The sequence below is a fragment of the Bos indicus x Bos taurus genome, chromosome 20 (assembly GCF_003369695.1).
Source record: "Bos indicus x Bos taurus breed Angus x Brahman F1 hybrid chromosome 20, Bos_hybrid_MaternalHap_v2.0, whole genome shotgun sequence".
Classification (NCBI taxonomy): domain Eukaryota; kingdom Metazoa; phylum Chordata; class Mammalia; order Artiodactyla; family Bovidae; genus Bos; species Bos indicus x Bos taurus.
In genome coordinates, this window is record NC_040095.1 from 31,409,225 (window position 1) to 31,430,863 (window position 21,639).

The following is a 21,639-nucleotide window of genomic DNA, read 5'->3' on the forward strand; positions in this document are numbered from 1 at the left end:
GACTCCTTGGGACCCCATGAATCGCAGCATGCAAATCAAAACTACAGTGAAGGGGATTGACCACACTGGATTCGTGTGGTCCAGTGGATAACAGTTTGCCTTACAATGCAGAGGGTATGGGTTCAATCCCTGGCTGGGGAGCTAGGATCCCTATGCTTCAAGGTCCAAAAAAAAAAATATATATATATATATATATATAAAGCAAAAAATATTATAACAAGTTCAATAAAGAGTTTTAAAAACTACAATGATTTATTACCTCACATTGGTCAAAATGGCCATCATCAAAAAATCTATAAACAATAAATGGTGGGAAGTGTGTGGAGAATAGAATACTTTCCTACACTGTTGATGAGAGTGTAAATTCCCTATGGAGGAATGTAAATTCCCTATGAAGCCACTATGGAGAACAGTGTGGAAGTTCTTTAAAAAGAAAATAGATACATGATGGAATATTACTCAGCTATTAAATAGAATGCATTTGAACCAGTTCTAAAGAGGTGGGTGAAACTGGAGCCTATTATACAGAGTGAAGTAAGTGAGAAAGAAAAACACCAGTACAGTATATTAACACATATATATGGAATTTAGAAAGATGGTAACAATGACCCTATATGCAAGACAGCAAAAGAGTCACAGATATAAAGAACAGACTTTTGGACTCTGTGGGGGATGATTTGAGAGAATAACATTGAAACATGTGTATTACCATATGTGAAATAGATTGCCAGTCCAAGTTCAATGCATGAAACAGGGCACTCAAAGCCAGTGCACTGGGACAACCCTGAGGGATGCGATGGGGAGGGAGGCGGGAAGGGGTTCAGGATGGGGACACGTGTACACCCATGGCTGATTCATGTCAATGTATGGCAAAAACCACTACAATATTGTAAAGTAATTAGCCTCCAATTAAAACAAATAAATTAATTAAAAAAAAAAAGAAAAACAGAGCTACCACATGATCCAGCAATTCCACTCCTGGGCATATATCTAGAGAAAAATCATAATTCAAAAAGATACATGCACCCCAATGTTCATTGCAGCACTATTTACAATAGCCAGGACATGGAAGCAACCTAAATGCCCATCAAAGGAAGAATGGTTAAAGAAGATGTGGCACATATATACAATGGAATGTTAGCCATAAAAAATAATTAAATTTGTTTTTAAACTTAACTCTTTCTTTAAACTGACTCATTTTGACTTCTAAAAGTTTGGGTACCAAAATATGAATTTCACATTCCACTGTTAGGACTCCCAAAATTCCATTTTATGCATAATTTTGCAATAATGCAATAACATTTCTAGATTTGCAGTGCATAATTTTCCCTTATACTTTCCTACCATGATTAAAAAATCTTAACTGGAAAAAATCTAAGCTAAATTCAAATAATGTATGAGCATGTAGAGGGAAAATGGAGGAAATAAACAAAATCTATACCTCAATTTTGACCCCATAAGCCAATTGATTAGGGATAAACCCAACGGATAACTCAATCAGGGAACTCCAGAGCCATCTTAAGCGAATGTCAGAGTAGATGGAAACTCTAGATTGCCCTAGAAATATCCTACCCATCCCAGGCTCCCCCAGACTGGAGAGTCCAAGGCCAAGTCTCTGGGACAGTGCAAATTCACTGAAACTCAGCTTTTATCTTCCTCTTATTCTACACACTCTAGCTAGGTGATCTCACTCTTCTTCTTGCTTAATGTAAAATCCAGACCCAAATCTCCAGCTCAGACATTAATGTTCAGTTCTAGGCTGGTGGTTCTGTTGGGATGCCCAAGGGGTACCTCAAAACCATGTTTTTTGCACATGAAATTTATTCCTTTTACTGAATTCTATTCTTGTTTATTGATCTCCACATCTGCCCGTTAGTAGAACAAGTCATAAATCTGAGAAGCATCCCTTTTTCTTTTCTCTCCCACTTTTCTCTCTCTTTCATACACACATACATCTAATCAATGTATTACCAAGTTCTGTTTATATTAAGCCCCTAACAACTCAGATCATTGATTAACAAAACTCCCAGAAAGCCATTTGGCAACTTTTATGAAGAGGCATTGACAGTTTCATATCCTTTTACAAAGGATATTTGTATTATGTATTACAAAGGATATAATATTATGTAAGTCAAGGGTACAATAAAAATCCCAAATTTTAAAACTATATATATGTGTGAATGTAGGCATCCCCTTCATGGATCACAGCCTTGTCATGGGGAAGCGGCTTTCAGTCCCAAGAAGGGCAATGCCAAAGAATGTTCAAGCTATTGTACAATTGCGCTCATTTCACATGCTAGTAAGGAAATGCTTAAAATACTTCATGCTAGGCTTCAGTAGTATGTGAATGGAGAACTTCCAGATGTACAAGCTGGGTTTAGAAAAGACAGAGGATCAGATATCAAACATTCGCTGGATCATAAAGAAAGCAAGGGAATTACAGAAAAACATGGACTTCTGCTTCATTAACTAGGCTAAAGCCTTTGACTGTAGATCACAACAAACTGTGGAAATAACAGACTACCTTACCTGTCTCTTGCAAAACCTGTATGTGGGGCAAAAAGAAGCAGTTCCTTACACGGAGCTACTGACTGGTTCAAAATTGGGAAAGGAGTCCGACGAGGCTGTATATTGTCATTCTGTTTAGTTTATATGCAGAGTGAAAGTAAAAGTGTTTGTCCCTTAGTTGTGTCCAACTCTTTGTGACACCATGGACTGTAACCGACCAGGTTCCTCTGTCCGTGATTTTTCAGGCAAGAATACTAGAGTGGGTAGCCATTCTCTTCTCCAGTGGATGTTCCCAACCCAGGGATTGAACTCAGATCTCCTGCATTGCAGGCAGATTCTTTATCATCTGAACCACCAGGAAAGCTGCGAAATGCTGGGCTGAATGACTCATAAGTTAAAATCAAGAATGGAGGGAGAAATATCAACAACCTCAGATATGCAGATGATACCACTCTAATGGCAGAAAGTGAAGAGGGGCTAAAGAGCCTCTTGAGGGTGAAAAAGGAAAGTGAAAAAACTGGCTTGAAATTCAACATTCAAAAAACTAAGATCGTGGCATCTGATCCTATTATTTCATGCAAATAGAAGGGGGGAAAGTGGAAGCAGTGACAGATTTTATTTTCTGGGGCTCCAAAATCCCTGCAGAGGGTGACTGCAGCCATGAAATTAAAAGACGCTTGCTCCTTGGAAGGAAAGCTATGACAAACATAGACAGCGTATTAAAAAGTAGAGACATCACTTTGCCAACATATGTCCCTATAGTCAAAATTATGATTTTTCCAGTAGTCATTTACAGATATGACAGTAGGACCATAGAAAAGGCTGAGTGCTGTCGAATTGATGCTTTTGAACTGTGGTGCTGGAGAAGACTCTTGAGAGTCCCTTGGACAGCAAGGAGATCAAACTGGTCAATCCTACAGGAAATCAACCCTGGATATTCATTGGAAGGACTGATGCTGAAGTGGAAACTCCAATACTTTGGCCACCTGATGCTAAGAGCTGACTCACTGGAAAAGACCTGGATGCTGGGAAAGCCAGGATGCAAAAGGAGAAGGGAGTGACAGAGGATGAGATTGTTAGATAGCATCACCAGCTCAAAGGACATGAATCTGAGCAAACTCTGGGAGATAGTGGAGGATGGAGAAGCCTGGTGTGCTGCAGTTCATGGGGTCACAAAGAGTCGGACATGACTCAGCGACTGAACAACAACAATAGGCAAAGCAAAAAAATGAACTTAAAATGCATCAAAATGTTAAAAACTCACTATCTTTTGTTAAAGTAATAGACACTTTTTCTTTTCTTCCTTACAAGGTTTAGTATTTTCTAATGTTTTACACCCAAGATGGGCGGGTCATGGTGGAGAGATCTGACAGAATGTGGTCCACTGGAGAAGGAAATGGCAAACCACTTCAGTATTCTTGCCTTGAGAACCCCATGAACAGTATGAAAAGACAGAATGATAGGATACTGAAAGAGGAACTCCCCAGGTCAGTAGGGGCCCAATATGCTACTGGAGATCAGTGGAGAAATAACTCCAGAAAGAATGAAGGGATGGAGCCAAAGCGAAAACAATACCTAGCTGTGGGTGTGACTGGTGACAGAAGCAAGGTCCGATGCTGTAAAGAGCAATATTGCCTAGGAACCTGGAATGTCAGGTCCACGAATCAAGGCAAATTGGAAATGGTCAAACAAGAGATGGCAAGAGTGAATGTAGACATTCTAGGAATCAGCGAACTAAAATGGACTGGAATGGGTGAATTTAACTCAGATGACCATTATATCTACTACTGCGGGCAGGAATCCCTCAGAAGAAATGGAGTAGCCATCATGGTCAACAAAAGAGTCCGAAATGCAGTACTTGGATGCAATCTCAAAAATGACAGAATGATCTCTGTTCGTTTCCAAGGCAAACCATTCAATACCACAGTAATCCAAGTCTATGCCCCAACCAGTAACGCTGAAGAAGCTGAAGTTGAACGGTTCTATGAAGACCTACAAGACCTTTTAGAACTAACACCCAAAAAAGATGTCCTTTTCATTATAGGGGACTGGAATGCAAAAGTAGGAAGTCAAGAAACACCTGGAGTAACAGGCAAATTTGGCCTTGGAATACAGAATGAAGCAGGGCAAAGACTAATAGAGTTTTTCCAAGAAAATGTAGTGGTCATAGCAAACACCCTCTTCCAACAACACAAGAGAAGACTCTACACATGGACATCACCAGATGGTCAACACCAAAATCAGATTGATTATGTTCTCTGCAGCCAAAGATGGAGAAGCTCTATACAGTCAACAAAAACAAGACCAGGAGCTGACTGTGGCTCAGATCATGAACTCCTTATTACCAAATTCAGACTTAAATTGAAGAAAGTAGGGAAAACCACTAGACCATTCAGCTATGATGTAAATCAAATCCCTTATGATTATACAGTGGAAGTGAGAAATAGATTTAAGGGCCTAGATCTGAGAGACAGAGTGCCTGATGAACTATGGAATGAGGTTCGTGACATTGTACAGGAGACAGGGATCAAGACCATCCCCATGGAAAAGAAATGCAAAAAAGCAAAATGGCTGTCTGGGGAGGCCTTACAAATAGCTGTGAAAAGAAGAGAAGCAAAAAGCAAAGGAGAAAAGGAAAGAAATAAGCATCTGAATGCAGAGTTCCAAAGAATAGCAAGAAGAGACAAGAAAGCCTTCTTCAGCGATCAATGCAAAGAAATAGAAGAAAACAACAGAATGGGAAAGACTAGAGATCTCTTCAAGAAAATTAGAGATACCAAGGGGACATTTCATGCAAAGATGGGCTCAATAAAGGACAGAAATGGTATGGACCTAACAGAAGCAGAAGATATCAAGAAGAGGTGGCAAGAATACACAGAAGAACTGTACAAAAAAGATCTTCACGACCCAGATAATCACGATGGTGTGATCACTGACCTAGAACCAGACATCCTGGAATGTGAAGTCAAGTGGGCCTTAGAAAGCATCACTACGAACAAAGCTAGTGGAGGTGATGGAATTCCAGTGGAGCTATTCCAAATCCTGAAAGATGATATTGTGAAAATGCTACACTCAATACGCCAGCAAATTTGGAAAACTCAGCAGTGGCCACAAGACTGGAAAAGGTCAGTTTTCATTCCAATCCCAAAGAAAGACAATGCCAAAGAATGCTCAAACTACTGCACAATTGCACTCATCTCACATGCTAGTAAAGTAATGCTCAAAATTCTCCAAGCCTGGCTTCAGCAATATGTGAACCGTGAACTTCCTGATGTTCAAGCTGGTTTTAGAAAAGGCAGAGGAACCAGAGATCAAATTGCCAACATCCTCTGGATCATGGAAAAAGCAAGAGAGTTCCAGAAAAACATCTATTTCTGCTTTATTGACTATGCCAAAGCCTTTGACTGTGTGGATCACAATAAACTGTGGGAAATTCTGAAAGAGATGGGAATACCAGACCACCTGACCTGCCTCTTGAGAAATTTGTATGCAGGTCAGGAAGCAACAGTTAGAACTGGACATGGAACAAGACTGGTTCCAAATAGGAAAAGGAGTACATCAAGGCTGTATATTGTCACCCTGTTTATTTAACTTATATGCAGAGTACATCATGAGAAACGCTGGGCTGGAAGAAACACAAGCTGGAATCAAGATTGCCAGGAGAAATATCAGTAACCTCAGATATGCAGATGACACCACCCTTATGGCAGAAAGTGAAGAGGAACTAAAAAGCCTGTTGATGAAAGTGAAAGTGGAGAGTGAAAAAGTTGGCTTAAAGCTCAACATTCACAAAACGAAGATCATGGCATCTGGTCCCATCACTTCATGGGAAATAGATGGGGAAACAGTGTCAGACTTTATTTTTTTGGGCTCTAAAATCACTGCAGATGGTGACTGCAGCCATGAAATTAAAAGACGCTTACTCCTTGGAAGGAAAGTTATGACCAACCTAAATAGCATATTCAAAAGCAGAGACATTACTTTGCCAACAAAGGTCCGTCTAGTCAAGGCTATGGCTTTTCCTGTGGTCATGTATGGATGTGAGAGTTGGACTGTGAAGAAGGCTGAGTGCTGAAGAATTGATATTTTTGAACTGTGGTGTTGGAGAAGACTCTTGAGAGTCCCTTGGGCTGCAAGAACATCCAACCAGTCCATTCTGAAGGAGATCAGCCCTGGGGTTTCCTTGGAAGGAATGATGCTGAAGCTGAAACACCAGTACTTTGGCCACCTCATGTGAAGAGTTGACTCATTGGAAAAGACTCTGATGCTGGGAGGGATTGGGCACAGGAGGAGAAGGGGACGACAGAGGATGAGATGGCTGGATGGCATCACTGACTCGATGGACGTGAGTCTGAGTGAACTCCGGGAGTTGGTGATGGACAGGGAGGCCTGGCGTGCTGTGATTCATGGGGTCACAAAGAGTTGGACACGACTGAGCGACTGAACTGAACTGAACTGAACTGAATGTTTTACACCAAGCATGTGCTACTATCAAATGTAAGTTCCATGAAGACAGATGCATTTTTTTGTTCCCTTATGTATTTGAAGTGCCCAGAACAGTGCTTTGTATATAGTAGATGTATAATACATAGTTTTAATTAATTTATTTAGTTTTGGCTATGCTAGGTCCTCGTTGCTGTGCATGGCCTTTCTCTAGCTGCGGCAAGCAGGGGCTACTCTTCATTGCAGTGCTTAGGCTTCTCATTGCGGTGGCTTCTGTTGTTGCAGAGCACAGGTCCTAGGCATGTGGGCTCAGTAGTTGTGACACATGGGCTTAGCTGTCCCGAGACATGTGGAATCTTCCTGGACCAAGGATCAAGCCCTTGGTCCCCCTGCAATGGCAGGCAGATTTTTAACCACTGAACTACCAGGAAGCCCTTAATAAATATTTTTGAATTAATCTTTATAATGTAAAAAATAAAATGAAGAATAAATATGTCAAAATTCCATTTATTATTCTTTCTGGATTACATATAATATTCATCCCTTCCTTTAGACCACCTGTGGCTAAAATGGTCAGCAGTGGTCATACCTACAAAGTCTTACTTGGCTCTTGATTTTCTTTTTATGCTCAACTTTACAAAGACTTGCCTTCTATTCTTTCCTTTCACTTCTCCCAGCAGACATTGATAGGAAGACTGGTACAGAGGAATTTCCAGAAATTGGCATCACAATCATGGTAGAATAAGATGTTTCTTGTTTTTGTCTGCCCCATCAACATCATTAGCTTGGCATCTGTTTACAAACAAAGGTGTCTTTGTGGGAGCTGTGGGATACAGCACCATATGCCAAGGGGCTCAGGAGAAGGCTTTCCAACTGTGCATCAGGTAATACGCATTTAGACCTTGATTCTGGCCACGGATCCTCCAGTGATCTGTGATCTAGCTCCAGCTTCTCTTGGCTGCGGCCCAGGAGCCTTGGAAAGCACTGTCTTAGAAAACTACCAATGGATGACAAGAGACTTTTGTGGAAGTCCAAGTTTCCAGTGAGGTTCTAGCATGTTACTGGATGGGGAAAATATATGTGTGTGTGTGTGTGTGTACACATATGAGTTTAGATGTTTCAAAGGGGGTACGAATACAGCTTGACTTTACTTGCATCTCCCATCCCCCAAAGTAGCACAGTAAGGCCAAGAGAGGTCTTCTTGGTCTACGCTCTTTTTGAAGGAATGAGAGCATGTGAGTGAACACAGCTTCTCCAGCTCTGAGATACTGACGAAAACGCCCTCTCCTGCTGTAGCAGAAGGAAGGCGCTTTGGCAGATGACAAGTGAGCATGCACGGAACGCCTGCCCAACTTGGCTTGCCCGTATGTGTCCAAACTTGAGCTTGAGCGCCACCTTTGGGAAAGAGAGACAGTCAGCCCTAGGCCAGGTTCATTGCAGAATCCAGTTCAGTTCATTTCGGACACTCAGTCGTGTCCGACTCTTTGCGACCCCATGGACTGCAGCACGCCAGGCTTTCCTATCCATCACTAACTCCAGGAGCTTGCTCAAATTCATTGAGTCGGTGATGTCATCCAACCATCTTAACCTCCGTCGTCCCCTTCTCCTCCTGCCTTCAATCTTTCCCAGCATCAGGGTCTTTTCCAATTAGTCAGTTCTTCGCATCAAGTGGCCAAAATATGGCAGTTTCAGCTTCAGCATCAGTTCTGTCAAAGACTATTCAGGACTGATCTCCTTTAGGATAGACTGATTGGATCTCCTTGCAGTGCAAGGGACTGTCAAGAGTCTTCTCCAACACCACAGTTCAAAAGCATCAATTCTTCGGCGCTCAGCTTTCTTTACGGTCCGACTCTCACATCCATACATGACTACTGGAAAAACCATAGCTTTGACAAGACAGATGTTTGTTGGCAAAGTAATGTCTCTGCTTCTTAATACGCTGTCTAGGTTGGTCATAGCTTTTCTTGCAAGGAGAGTCTTTTAATTTCATGGCTGCTGTCACCATCTGCAGTGATTTTGGAGCCCCCCAAAATAAAGTCTGTCACTGTTTCCATTGTTTCCCCATCTACTTGCCATTAAGTGATGGGACCAGATGCCATGATCTTAGTTTTCTGAATGTTGAATTTTAAGCCAACCTTTTCACTCCCCTCTTTCACTTTCATCAAGAGGCCCTTTAGCTCTTCTTTGCTTTCTGCCATAAAGATAGTGTGTCATCTGCATATCTGAGGTTATTGATATTTATCCCAGCAATCTTGATTCCAACCTGTGCTTCATCTAGCCTGGCATTTTGCATGATGTACTCTGCATACAAGTTAAATATGCAGGGTGACAATATACAGCCTTGATGTACTCCTTTCCCAATTTGGAACCAGTCCATTGTTCCATGTCTGGTTCTAACTGTTGCTTCTTGACATGCATACAGATTTCTTAGGAGGCAGGTCAGGTGGTCTGGTATTCCCATCTCTTAAGAAGCCAGAGAAGGCATATGAACTGGAGAATTCAACCACAGAGGGAACAAGAATGGAGTAGGTGTGTCCATAGCCTGCCGAGAGAGCCTCCGAATCTCTCGGGGGGCTGAGGAAAGACATTTATCTTCACAGAGTAAAGCCTGGTGGAGGTGATTGCTGTTTCAAATGAGAAGTCAATGATGTAACTTCAAAGAACATGAAAAATCTAGGAGGAGCACGAAAACCTGACAGCACACAACACACTGGGTAAAGTTAGTATCTAGTCAATTTCAGAATGCTCTCACGCTGTAATTTGGTGGTGTGTTAACCACTTAACTCTAGAATAAAGTTTAAAGGATAAGAGTGTTAAAAAATAACTATAGCTACAATAATGTGTATGAATACACAGTATAAAAAGAGCTAAATTGTTAAAAACATTAAAAGGGTGGTAAACGGGTACTTTATGCATGCAATCAGTTATGTGGCTATAATCATAAAAGACTGTTCTGTCTATAAGATGTTTTATGTTAAGCCTCTTGGTAGCCACAAAGCAAAAACCTATGGTAGATTCACAAAAGATAAAGAGAAGCAAATCAAAGCATACAAGTACAAAAAAAATCACCAGTCCACAAAGGAAGGTAACAAGAGAGGTAGAAAGGAATGAGGGAACTTCAAAACAGCCATAAAACAATGAATAAGATTGCATTAATAAGTTCTTACCTATTAATAATCCTCTATTTGGAAATAGATTAAATTCTCCAGCCAAAAGTCATAGTGGCTGGATGGGAAAAAAAAAAGAACCAACTGTATGCTGCTTATAACAGGCTCACTTCAGATTAAATAACACATATAAGCTCAAAATGAAGAATGGAGAAATATATTTGATACAAATGGAAACCAAAAGAGAGCAAGGTGAGCTATACTTGTATCAGACAAAATAGCCCATTTAAGCCAAAAGTAATGACTAAAGACAAAAATGGTTATGTAACCGTAAAAGTATGAATTCATGAAAAAAATGTAACAATCAACACATACCTACCTAAACATATTTTTCAAATACTAACAGATCTGAAGGGAGAAATGGACAGCAATTCAGTAATAGTAGAAGACTTCAATATCCCACTTTCAACAATAGAGGGATCCTCCAGAGAGAAAATCAGCAAAGAGACATTAGACTTGAACTATACTTTACCCTAAGTGAGGCTCACAGACATATACAGAAGACTCCAACCAACACATCTTCTACCTGGGACATTCTCCAGGACAATTATATCATAGGTCATAGAACAAGTGTTTACAAATATAAGAAGATTGACATTATACCAAGTACTTCAATATCACAATAGTATAAAACTAGAAATGAATAACAGTATGCCAACTGGAAAAATAATAAATATGTGGAAATTAAGTAACATACTACAGAAGAACTAATGATCAAAGAAGAAATCAAAAGAGAAGTTCAGTTTAGTTCAGTTCAGTCGCTCAGTCATGTCCAGCTCTTTGCGACCCCATGAATCGCAGCATGCCAGGCCTCCCTGTCCATCACCAACTCCCGGAGTTCACTCAGACTCACGTCCATTGAGTCAGTGATGCCATCCAGCCATCTCATTCTCTGTCATCCCCTTCTCCTTCTGCCCCCAATCCCTCCCAGCATCAGAGTCTTTTCCAATGAGTCAACTCTTTGTGTGAGGTGGCCAAAGTACTGGAGTTTCAGCTTTAGCATCATTCCTTCCAAAGAAATCCCAGGGCTGATCTCCTTCAGAATGGACTGGTTGGATCTCCTTGCAGTCCAAGGGACTCTCAAGAGTCTTCTCCAACACCACAGTTCAAAAATATCAATTCTTCGGCACTCAGCCTTCTTCACAGTCCAACTCTCACATCCATACATGACCACAGGAAAAGCCATAGCCTTGACCAGATGGACCTTTGTTGGCAAAGTAATGTCTCTGCTTTTGAATATGCTATCTAGGTTGGTCATAACTTTCCTTCCAAGGAGTAAGCATCTTTTAATTTCATGGCTGCAATCACCATCTGCAGTGATTTTAGAGCCCCCAAAAATAAAGTCTGACACTGTTTCCACTGTTTCCCCATCTATTTCCCATGAAAGTGATGGGACTGGATGCCATGATTTTCGTTTTCTGAATGTTGAGCTTTAAGCCAATTTTTTCACTCTCCTCTTTCACTTTCATCAAGAGGCTTTTTAGTTCCTCTTCACTTTCTGCCATAAGGGTGGTGTCATCTGCATATCTGAGGTTATTGATGTTTCTCCCGGCAATCTTGATTCCAGCTTGTGTTTCTTCCAGTCCAGCGTTTCTCATGATGTACTCTGCATATAAGTTAAATAAACAGGGTGACAATATACAGCCTTGATGTACTCCTTTTCCTATTTGGAACCAGTCTGTTGTTCCATGTCCAGTTCTAACTGTTGCTTCCTGACCTGCATACGAATTTCTCAAGAGGCGGGTCAGGTGGTCTGGTATTCCCATCTCTTTCAGAATTTCCCACAGTTTATTGTGATCCACACAGTCAAAGGCTTTGGCATAGTCAATAAAGCAGAGAAGTAAAAATATCTTAAAACAAACAAAAATGAAAAAACAACATACCAAAACATATGGATACAGCAGAAGCAGTTCAAAGAGGAAAGTTTATAGTGATAAATGCCTTCATTAAGAAAAAAGAAAGATCTCAAATAAGCAATCTAATTTTACAATTTAAGGAGCTAGAAAAAGAACAAACTAAGCCCAAAGTTAGCAACAAAAGGAAATAAAGAACAGAGCGGAAAGAATGACAGAGAGACCAGAAAAACAATAGAAAATAGAAAAGATCATGGAAACTAGGAACTGTTTTATTAAAGATAGAGAAAATTGACAAACTTTTAACTAGACTAAGAAAAAAAGAGAGAAAAGAAATAAAAAGTCAGAAATTAAAGAGGAGACCTTACAACTGATACCTCACAAATACAAAGAATCATAGGAAATTACTATGAACACCAACAAACTGGATATCCTAGAAGAACTGGAAAATTCCTAGAAACAGACAACCTACCAAGAATGAATCATGAAAAAATAGAAAATCTGAACAGACTGATAATGAGTATGATTAAACCAGTAATCCAAGACCTGCCTAAAAAGAAAAACCAAGGACCTGATGATTTTGCTGGTGAATTCTACCAATCATTTAAAGAATGATTAACACGAATCCTACATAACTCTTCCCCCCAAAAAATGAAGAGAAGGGAACACTCATAGAATCATTTTATGAAGTCAGTTTTACCCTGATACCAAAGCAAGATAAGGACACTGTAAAAAAAAGAAAACCACAGGCCAATGTCTCTGAGGAATTCAAGTGCAAAAATTCTCAACAAAATTCTAACAAACTGAATTCAGCAGTACATGAAAAGGATCCTACACCATGATCAAACAGGTTTTATCCCTGGTGTATAAGGATGTTTCAAGATATGCAATTCAAAACATGTGACACACCACATTAATAGAAAATAAGGTAAAAATTATTAAATAATTTAATAGGTTCATATAATAATTTGACAAAGCCCAAAATCTTTTTATGACAAAAACTCTCAGCTAATTTAGTATAGAAGGAAATGCGTGTGTTCTAAGTTGCTTCAGTCATGTCCGACTCTTTGCATACCTATGGACTATAGCCCACCAGGCTCCTCTGTCCATGGGATTCTTCAGGCAAGAATACTGGAGTGGATTGCTGTGCCCTCCTCCAGGGGATCTTCTCAACCCAGGGATCGAATTATTATATCTCCTGCATTGGTAGGTGAATTCTTTGCCACTAGCACCATCTAGGAAGCCCATAGAAGGAAAATACATCAACATAATAAAGGTCATATATGACAAGCCATGCTAATATCATACTCAGTGGTGGGAGGTTGAAAGCTTTCTCTGTAAGATTAGGAACAAAACAAGATGCCAACTTTCACCACTCTTATAAACATAGTGCTGGGAGTCCTAGCCACAGAAATCAGGCAGAACAAAGAAAGAAAGAAACAAAACAAAAACAGCAATAAATATCCAAACAGGAAAGTTAGAAGGAAACTTTCTTTGTCTGCAGATGGTATGATCTTATACATACAATCCTAAAGGCTCCACCAAAAAATTGTTAGAACTAATCTACAAATTCAGTGAAGTTGCAGGATTAAAAAATCAACATACTGAAATCAGTTGTGTTTTTATACAGTGACAACAAATGACCTGAAAAAGAAATAAAGGAAATAATCCCATTAACCATAGCACCAAAAACAATGAAACATTTAGGAATAAATTTAACTATGGTTGCAAAAGATCTGTATATAGAAAATTATAAGATACTGATAAAAGAAATCAAAGAAGACACAAATAAATGGAAGAATAGCTAGTGTTCATGGATCAGAAGAATTAATATAGTTAAATGTTCATTCTATACAAAGCCTTCTATATATTAAGTGCAACCCCTAACAAAACCTCATTGACCTTTTTCACAGAAGTAGGAAAAAGTCCTAAAAATCCCAAAATTTGTATGGAATCAAAAAAGACCCAAATAGTAAAGCAATCCTGAAAGAGAAGAACAAAGCTGGTGGCATCACATTGTACTACAAAGATTCAGTAATCAGAGCAATATGGTATTGGCATAAAAGAAGACCAGTGGAACAGAATTGATAGCCCAGAAATAAACTCAAACATGCACAGTCAGCTAATACGTGACAAGAGATCCAAAAATACTTAGTGAGGAAAGGATGGTCTCTTCAATAAATGATGTTACGGAAAATAGATAACCACATTCACGAAAAGTGAAATTGGATCCTTATCTTACTTACAGCACTCTTAAAACGCCACTTGATTCCTGGTCCCGGAGGATCCCTGAGGCTGTGGGACAACTAAGGCTCACATGCTGCAACTCCTGAGGTCCGTGTGCCTGCAGCCTGTGCTCTGCCGCAAGAGAAGTGGCTGAAATAAGAATGGAGCAGTAAACGGTAGAAGTGAGCAGTAGCCCTCCCTCGCTGCTGCTAGAAAAAGCCCACATGCAGCAACAAAGACCCAGCATAGCCAAAAACAAATAAATTGTTCATAAAGACTTAAACAGAAAACCTGAAACCTTAAAACTTGTCGAGGTATCATAGGGGAAATCTCCTTAACACTGGTCTTGCCAATGATATTTTGGCATATGACACAAAAAACCCAAGCAACAAAAGCAAAAGTTAGTAAGTGGGATTATATAAAAAATAATGCTTCTGTATTGCAAAGGAAACAATCACCCAAATGGAAAGGTAACCTATAGAATGTGAGAAAATATTTGCAAATCATATATCTTATAAAAGATATATGAGGGCTCATATCAAAATACATAAAGAACTCATAGTAGCAACAAAATCTAATTAAGAAATAGAGGAACTGAACAGATATACTTTCCTAAAGAAGACATACAAATGACCAACAGGTACAAGAAAAGATACCAACATCACTAATCACAAGGGAACTCTAAACCCAACCACAATGGGATAGAACTTTACACCTGTTGGAATGGCTGTCACCAAAAAGACAAGAGATAACAAGCATTTGTGAGGAGGTGGATGTGCACTGCTGATGGGAAGGTAACTTGTTGCAGTCACTAGGGAAAGTAGTATTTACTGGAGGTTCCTCAAAAAGCTAAAAATGGAATGACTACATGATCCACTCATCCCCTTTCTGGGTATGTATATCCAAAGGAAACAAAATCAGGATCCTGATGAGATATCTGCACTCCCATGTTCATTGCAGCATTATTCATAACAGACAAGATATGGAAACAACCCTTGTGTCAGTCAACAGATGAATGGACAAAGAAGACGAGGTGTGTGCATGCCTGTGCTGAGTTGCTTCAGTCATGGCCGACTCTTTGTGACCCTATGGACCGTATCCTGCCAAGCTCCCCTGTCCATGGGATTCTCTAGGCAAGAATACTGGCGTGGGTTGCATGCCCTCCTCCAGGCGATCTTCCCAACCCAGGGATCAAATCCATGTGTCTTACATCTCTTGCATTGGCAGGCAGATTCTTTACCACTAACTCCGTGTATATATACTCAGTGGAATACCACTCAGCCGTGAGAAAGAAAGAAATCCTGCCATTTGCAACAACATGGGCAGACCTTCAGAAAAGCTGAATTCATTGAAACAGAGAGTAGAATGATAGTTGCCAGGGCTGGGATGTGGGGGAAAAGAAGAGAGGTCAAAGGGCACACTGTGAACTTAAGAGGTGCCGGAAGAGTAGATCTTAAATGCTGTCATCAGGAAAAGAAATGGTAATTATGCAATGTGATGCAGGTATTAACTAATGTTCCCATAGCAATTATTTCACAGTATATAAGTATATTAAATCAACACATTGTGTACCTTAACTTACAAGATATGTTTATTATATATCAATAAAGGTTGTGGGGGAGAGACAAAATGTTTTCACTTTCACTTTTTGAGAAAGCGACACCACTTCCCTGGTGGCTGAATTTGGTTAATTGGTTAATCGTCTCAGGATTGAGCCTGTAGCTTTAGGCCATTGCAAGTTCTAGGTTTGCCCCTGAACCTCAGCGTTTGGGTTTGTGTCAGGGGTGGTAGGCTGCAGTCCACGGGGTCGCTAAGAGTCGGACTCGACTGAGCGACTTCACTTTCACTTTTCACTTTCATGCATTGGAGAAGGAAATGGCAACCCACTCCAGAATTCTTGCCTGGAGAATCCCAGGGACAGGGGAGCCTGGTGGGCTGCCGTCTATGGGGTCGCACAGAGTCGGCCACGACTGAAGCGATTTAGCAGCAGCAGCAGCAGCAGGGGCAAATCGCAATATTGACGCCTCAACCACGGTAGAGCCTGGCTTGCTGCTGTCCCCTAGTGGTGAGTGAATGGCAAAGGCCCCACTGCTTTTCTTCTGGAAGGAGAGAGACCCAAACATCCAGCCTGGAGGTTAACAAAGGCTGAAATTGTCTGGACTACTGAAGTCCGTCACAACCCGTCTACTCCCCACAACCCTCTCCAAATAATTGAGTCAGGCAAGAGGAAGGGTCAGGCCCGGCACTGGGAGGGTGGGCTGAGATGGGATCCCTCAACTGAGGTGCCAGATCTGAGCCCTTTCCTAGTCAGTACCATCTCCCTACTTGCATGGATGTGAAATGAACACTACATAGAAGGTGGACAGAGTGGATCTTCTGGCAGGAACCCAAGTCTAAACTGTGTGGGAAATTTGTGGGAAAACAAAAATTGTTTTTGTTGTACTTGACTTTTGCAAATGACTTTTGTTGGCTGTTGGTTTTAGAGGCGGTGACTCTAGTGGACCCTTGTACTTTGGTTCGACTCTAAAGTCTACAGGATTTTTTGACGCCCAAAATCCTTTTTTTGATTTCCTTTCCTCTCCCTTTTTCTTTCTTCCAACTTACTTTTCTTCCGTGCATTCTCCTGCTCTGATAGCTCTGAGCCTCTGCACCATCATCATATTTTCTAAGCCTAAAACCAAGACCCTTGTAGCATTTGAGCGATATGGCATAAATGTTGTTTAGTCACTAAGTAAAGTCTGCAATCCTATGGACTGTAGCCAGCCTGCCTCTTCTTGTCTGGATTTCCAGACAAGAATATTGGATTGGGTTGCCATTTCCTCCTCCAGGGGATCTTCCCCACCCAGGGATTGAACCTGAGTTTCCTGCATTGGCAGGTAGAAGAGGGAAGAGGGAAGGGTTGACTTGAGACTTGGGGGGAAAATTCCATGATCTGAAGCTGCTAGAATTTTCTGAGAGTCAAACACTATTTTTTGATTTTCTTCCTCTTGCACTATCTCCTGTTCCCCTTCTTCCCTTTTCTTCTCCTTCTTCTCTTTTCAGGGAAGGGTTGTGAGTAAATGAGGAAAGGCGATTAGTCATGAAGTCTCTGTCTCTCTGATGATTTTCCTTCTTGGTCTAGCTAAGGAACTGCACTTTGGTCTTTAGTTGCAGGGTCCTTTCAACTGTCCACGTTCACTCCACCACTAGGCTCAGCCCCTCATCACATCACACTCCGGATGCCCCAATCTCTGGGCTACTTCAGTGCCTACCAGGGGTCTGAGTAGCTCCTTGCTCCTGCCCCAGGATCCCTGTGTTTAAAATATTAAGGCAAACAAAAGACATTTAAATATCTTTATTAGAATGGTTTATATAATTTGTGGTGGAAAGATGTGTGAGAACGGAAAGATGTAAAATTTCAAGATAAGGTGTTGAGAGACAATTTTCATCTTTGATCCTTATGAACTCATCTAAAAACCCTGATATAGGGACTTCCTTGGTGATCCAGTGGTTAAGAATTTGCCTTGCAATGCAGTGGACATGGATTCCATCCCTGGTTTGGGGCAACTACTCAGGCCACACACACACCGAAGATCCTGTGTCTGGCAACTAATACCCCAGGAAAGCAAACAAATAAGCATTAAAAAAAAAAAAAAAACTAATACATATAAAACAAACATTCTCAAAATATCCTGAAAACAAAAAGAAAAATTTGAGTATTTACATACTAAGGAAATCTAGATTTATTCCACTATGATTGTTAAACAGATTGCAATAAGTAAATATAATGTTGACTGGTGCCACTGTCGTATTTCTTTTGATGGTTTTTAGGAACAGAAATGGGATAGCTCAATCATGTAAACATAAAGTAATTTATTAGGGGATAACACATAACTTGTGCAGTGCCCTGGGGCCCCAGTGTGCGGCTCAGCGTCTGGTCCAATTTCACTGAGTGCCAAGACTGAAGGAAAGGGATCCTGCAATGGAGAATCTATTCCAGTCTACACAGAAGTGGAGAATTGTTGCTCTCGTCTGATTGATCCCAAAGTGGCTGTCTTCCAGATGCAGACATACCCGGCCAACAGGAAAACAAAGACTGTGAGGCTGGAGGTGGCCAACGTGACTGGGAACCACATCACCTCCAGGAGTACCAACAGCTGGAAAGGGAAGATCCTTAGGATCCCGCCAGTGACGCCAACCATCCTGAACTGCTGCAGCGTAAAGGGGACTACTCTTTAGCTGTGTCTGTTCACATTCCGGGTGCTAAAACAAGTTGATGCTTGAGCTCCTGCCAGTGATTAGCACGATTCCATTAAGAACTCCAGAATATCCAGGCGGTTCATATGAGCTGGTTGACACTGACTCTGCCAGATCAGCCGGAAACACCACCAAACTATGAAAATGTGGCATGGGAGGAAGAATTCTCTAGACACACTTCTTACCTTCAACCCCCTGGGAGGGGAGTCATGCCATCCTTTGTTTGCCTTGCCTCAGGAACCAGATTTCAGACTCTGCCTCTTTATTCAGAGGTAAATTCACATCCTAGAGATGTAGAAGAGACCCAGCCTGTTTCCTCCATTCTCTGAACGTGTTTCAGAAATCACTGTGTCCATCATCAAATTAGAACGTTGGTTCTTTACCCCGCCCTTTTGAGCAAGAGGGAGGGCAGATGAGCTTAAGGTCATAAATATATATCAGCACTGAAGATGACAGAAGTTAAAGAATTTGTTACTTACCAGTGGGGCAACAGGATTGTTGCACAAGTTTGTGATGTGGTCTTGTGCCCCTTTTGAATGAGAGGGCAAAGATGTGAAAAGTCACAGAATGTAATGGAAGTCCTGATGTGATAAAGTGGAGGGGTGCCTGTGTTGACCCAAGAGAAAGTGCCTATATATAGTGGAAATACTATGTGGGCATATCTTTAAGAGGGTTTCTCAAAGTGGAAAAGCTGTATCCTAAGCTTTAACGTCCCATGAATGCATTGGGAGGAGATAATTTTGGAGGATATAGTAGCACAGGGGTGTAAATGAACAGAAAAGGAGCCCACTCTAAATACAAAGTGAGCCCTCTGGTGTCAGGGTCTTTACATTCCACAGGACAACTGGAAGAATCATCGCTTTGACTAAACGGACCTTTGTCAACAAAGTAATGTCTCTGCTTTTTAATATGTTGTCTAGGTTTGTCATAGCTTTTCTTCCAAGGAGCAAGCGTCTTTTAATTTCATGGCTGCAGTCACCATCTGCAGTGCTTGTGGAGCCCCAGAAAATTAAGTCTGTCACAGTTTCCACTGTTTCCCCATCTATGTGCCATGAAGTGTTGGGACCAGATGCCATGATCTTAGTTTTTTGAATGTTGAGTTTTAAGCCAGCTTTTTCACTCTCCTCTTTGACCTCCATCAAGAGGCTCTTTAGTTTCTTTTTTGCTTTTTGCTGCTAGGATGGTGTCATCTGCATATCTGAGGTTATTGATATTTCTCCCAGGCAAGCTTGATTCCACCTTGAGCTTTATCCAGCCTGGCATTTTGCATGATGTACTCTGCATACAAGTTAAATATGCAGGGTGACAACATATAGCCTTGACGTACTCCTTTCCCAATTTTAAACCAGTCTGTTGTTCCACGTCTGGTTCTGTTTCTTCTTGACCTGCATACAGGTTTCTCAGGAGACAGGTAAGGTGGTCTAGTATTCCCATCTCTAAGAATTTTCCAGAGTGTGTTACGATCCAAAGTCAAAGGCTTTCATGGTCAATGAAGCAGAAGTAGATGCTTTAAAATGATAACCTTACATGAATTGAAGACACGCGTTCACAAAACTATGTCACATATTACAAGTCTGATACAAAACCACATGTAGAAAATAAAATAGTTCTTTAATAGGAAGAACTGCAGTAGACGTAGGGAGAGCAGAGAGAAAGAGGAGCCCGGAATAATAGAATGAACATAAATTCATAAGAAAGGATAAGAGTTTTGCAAATAACAAAAAAGAACGAAAGAAAGACGTCTTGAAAACGTGGCATTAACTCTATGCATTTGTGAATTAGGTATGAAAACCATAGTATATATGAAGTCTTCTTTTGATTCAGATCATCTACTGTAGAAAAAAATAGGAATATTACAATTCTAAGTAGGCGTGGGACTCTCCTTTTCCCCACCCCTACATGATCACTCCGTTCCTCTTTTCCCTTTCTGATGTGAAAGCAAGAGGACCTGGAATCTCAGCCCAGCTCCAGCATGAACCAGCTGTGGGTTTTGCAAAGGGGGAACCTGGCTGAGCCTCGTCTCTAACACCAGGCCATCCTCTCTCATCTGCTCAAAGGAGAGAACCTGAAGTGTGATTTGACCAGTTGTGCCTTCCAAGCAAAGAGGCTTCTTCCAGTGAATGGAAACTGCCAGGGACCCTCATCTTCTCCCCTCCCCTCCTTTAATCCAATCACCATAAACCACTCAGAGCTTCCATGCCCCTCCCAGAAAGATGTGGTTATCTCCTCAGTCCCCAGGGACCCCGAGGTAATTTGCAAGGCAAATGAGTGTGGATCCCACCTATCAACTCCCGGGTTTCCCAAAACCTTGTCGGGCAGGCACTATAAAAGGCACACTCCGCACCTAGCAGAATCATTCGCCTCTGTGCTAGACCCATTGCACTCTCGGCCTGGTGAGGAGGCTGAAGCCATGGAAGCGCAGTCTTGGAGGAGGGCACATCCCGAGCCCGCCTTGCCTCCGGGCCTGAACCGAGAACAGGCCTGGGCCTGGGCTCTGGATAACTTCCCGGCGCTGAGCCGCCCCTCCTGCCTAAGCCCCGAGTTCTGCGGGGACGCGCACTACTGCGCCTGTGGGCTGTCGCGCCACGCTTGCCCCGGACACGCGGACGGTCCCCGCGTCGAGAGCGGCCAGAAACGCTGGCGAGACTCGCAAGGCCAGGAGCCGGCTGCTTGTCCGGGATGGAGCGACAGTCCCGTCAAGAAGAGGCCCAAGCCACACAGCGCCGGGCCCAGGAGGGTCTGAACAGCCAGCAGCTGCCAGCAGCTGCTGAGGCCGCCAGACTCGCATGGCAAGATCGCCTCCAGGGGCCCAGACGCCCCCACCCCAATCCACACACCCCGAGGCTGCGGAAAACTGAGACTTGAAACCCGGTGGAGCCCGGCAAGGGAAGGAATAGCAGCCTCCTGTCTGGCCCACAGCACCCCTTCAACTCCTGCCGTGGACTGGGCCCTGAGTCATCCTAGGGGAAGCCTCCTTCTACTTGGCTGGACTTCTCCTCTGGGTCCCTTGCCTTGCTCTGGGATGAGCCTGGAGATCTCTTTGGGCACAGCATTCCTTCTTTATAGTTCCTTTCCTGAATTACTGACAGGCTTTTCAGTTAGAAATCTCTCTTCTGCTTTTGAACTGTGGTGTTGGAGAAGACTCTTCAGAGTCCCTTGCACTGCAAGGAGACCAAATCAGTCAATCCTAAAAGGAATCAACCCTG

The 21,639-nt window shown here is 41.8% G+C and overlaps 1 pseudogene; it reads left to right on the plus strand.

Annotated features, from left to right (window-relative positions):
* Positions 1-18,762, plus strand: part of LOC113878847 — a 31,932-nt pseudogene extending 13,170 nt beyond the window's left edge.
* The last annotated feature ends 2,877 nt before the right edge of the window (positions 18,763-21,639 follow it).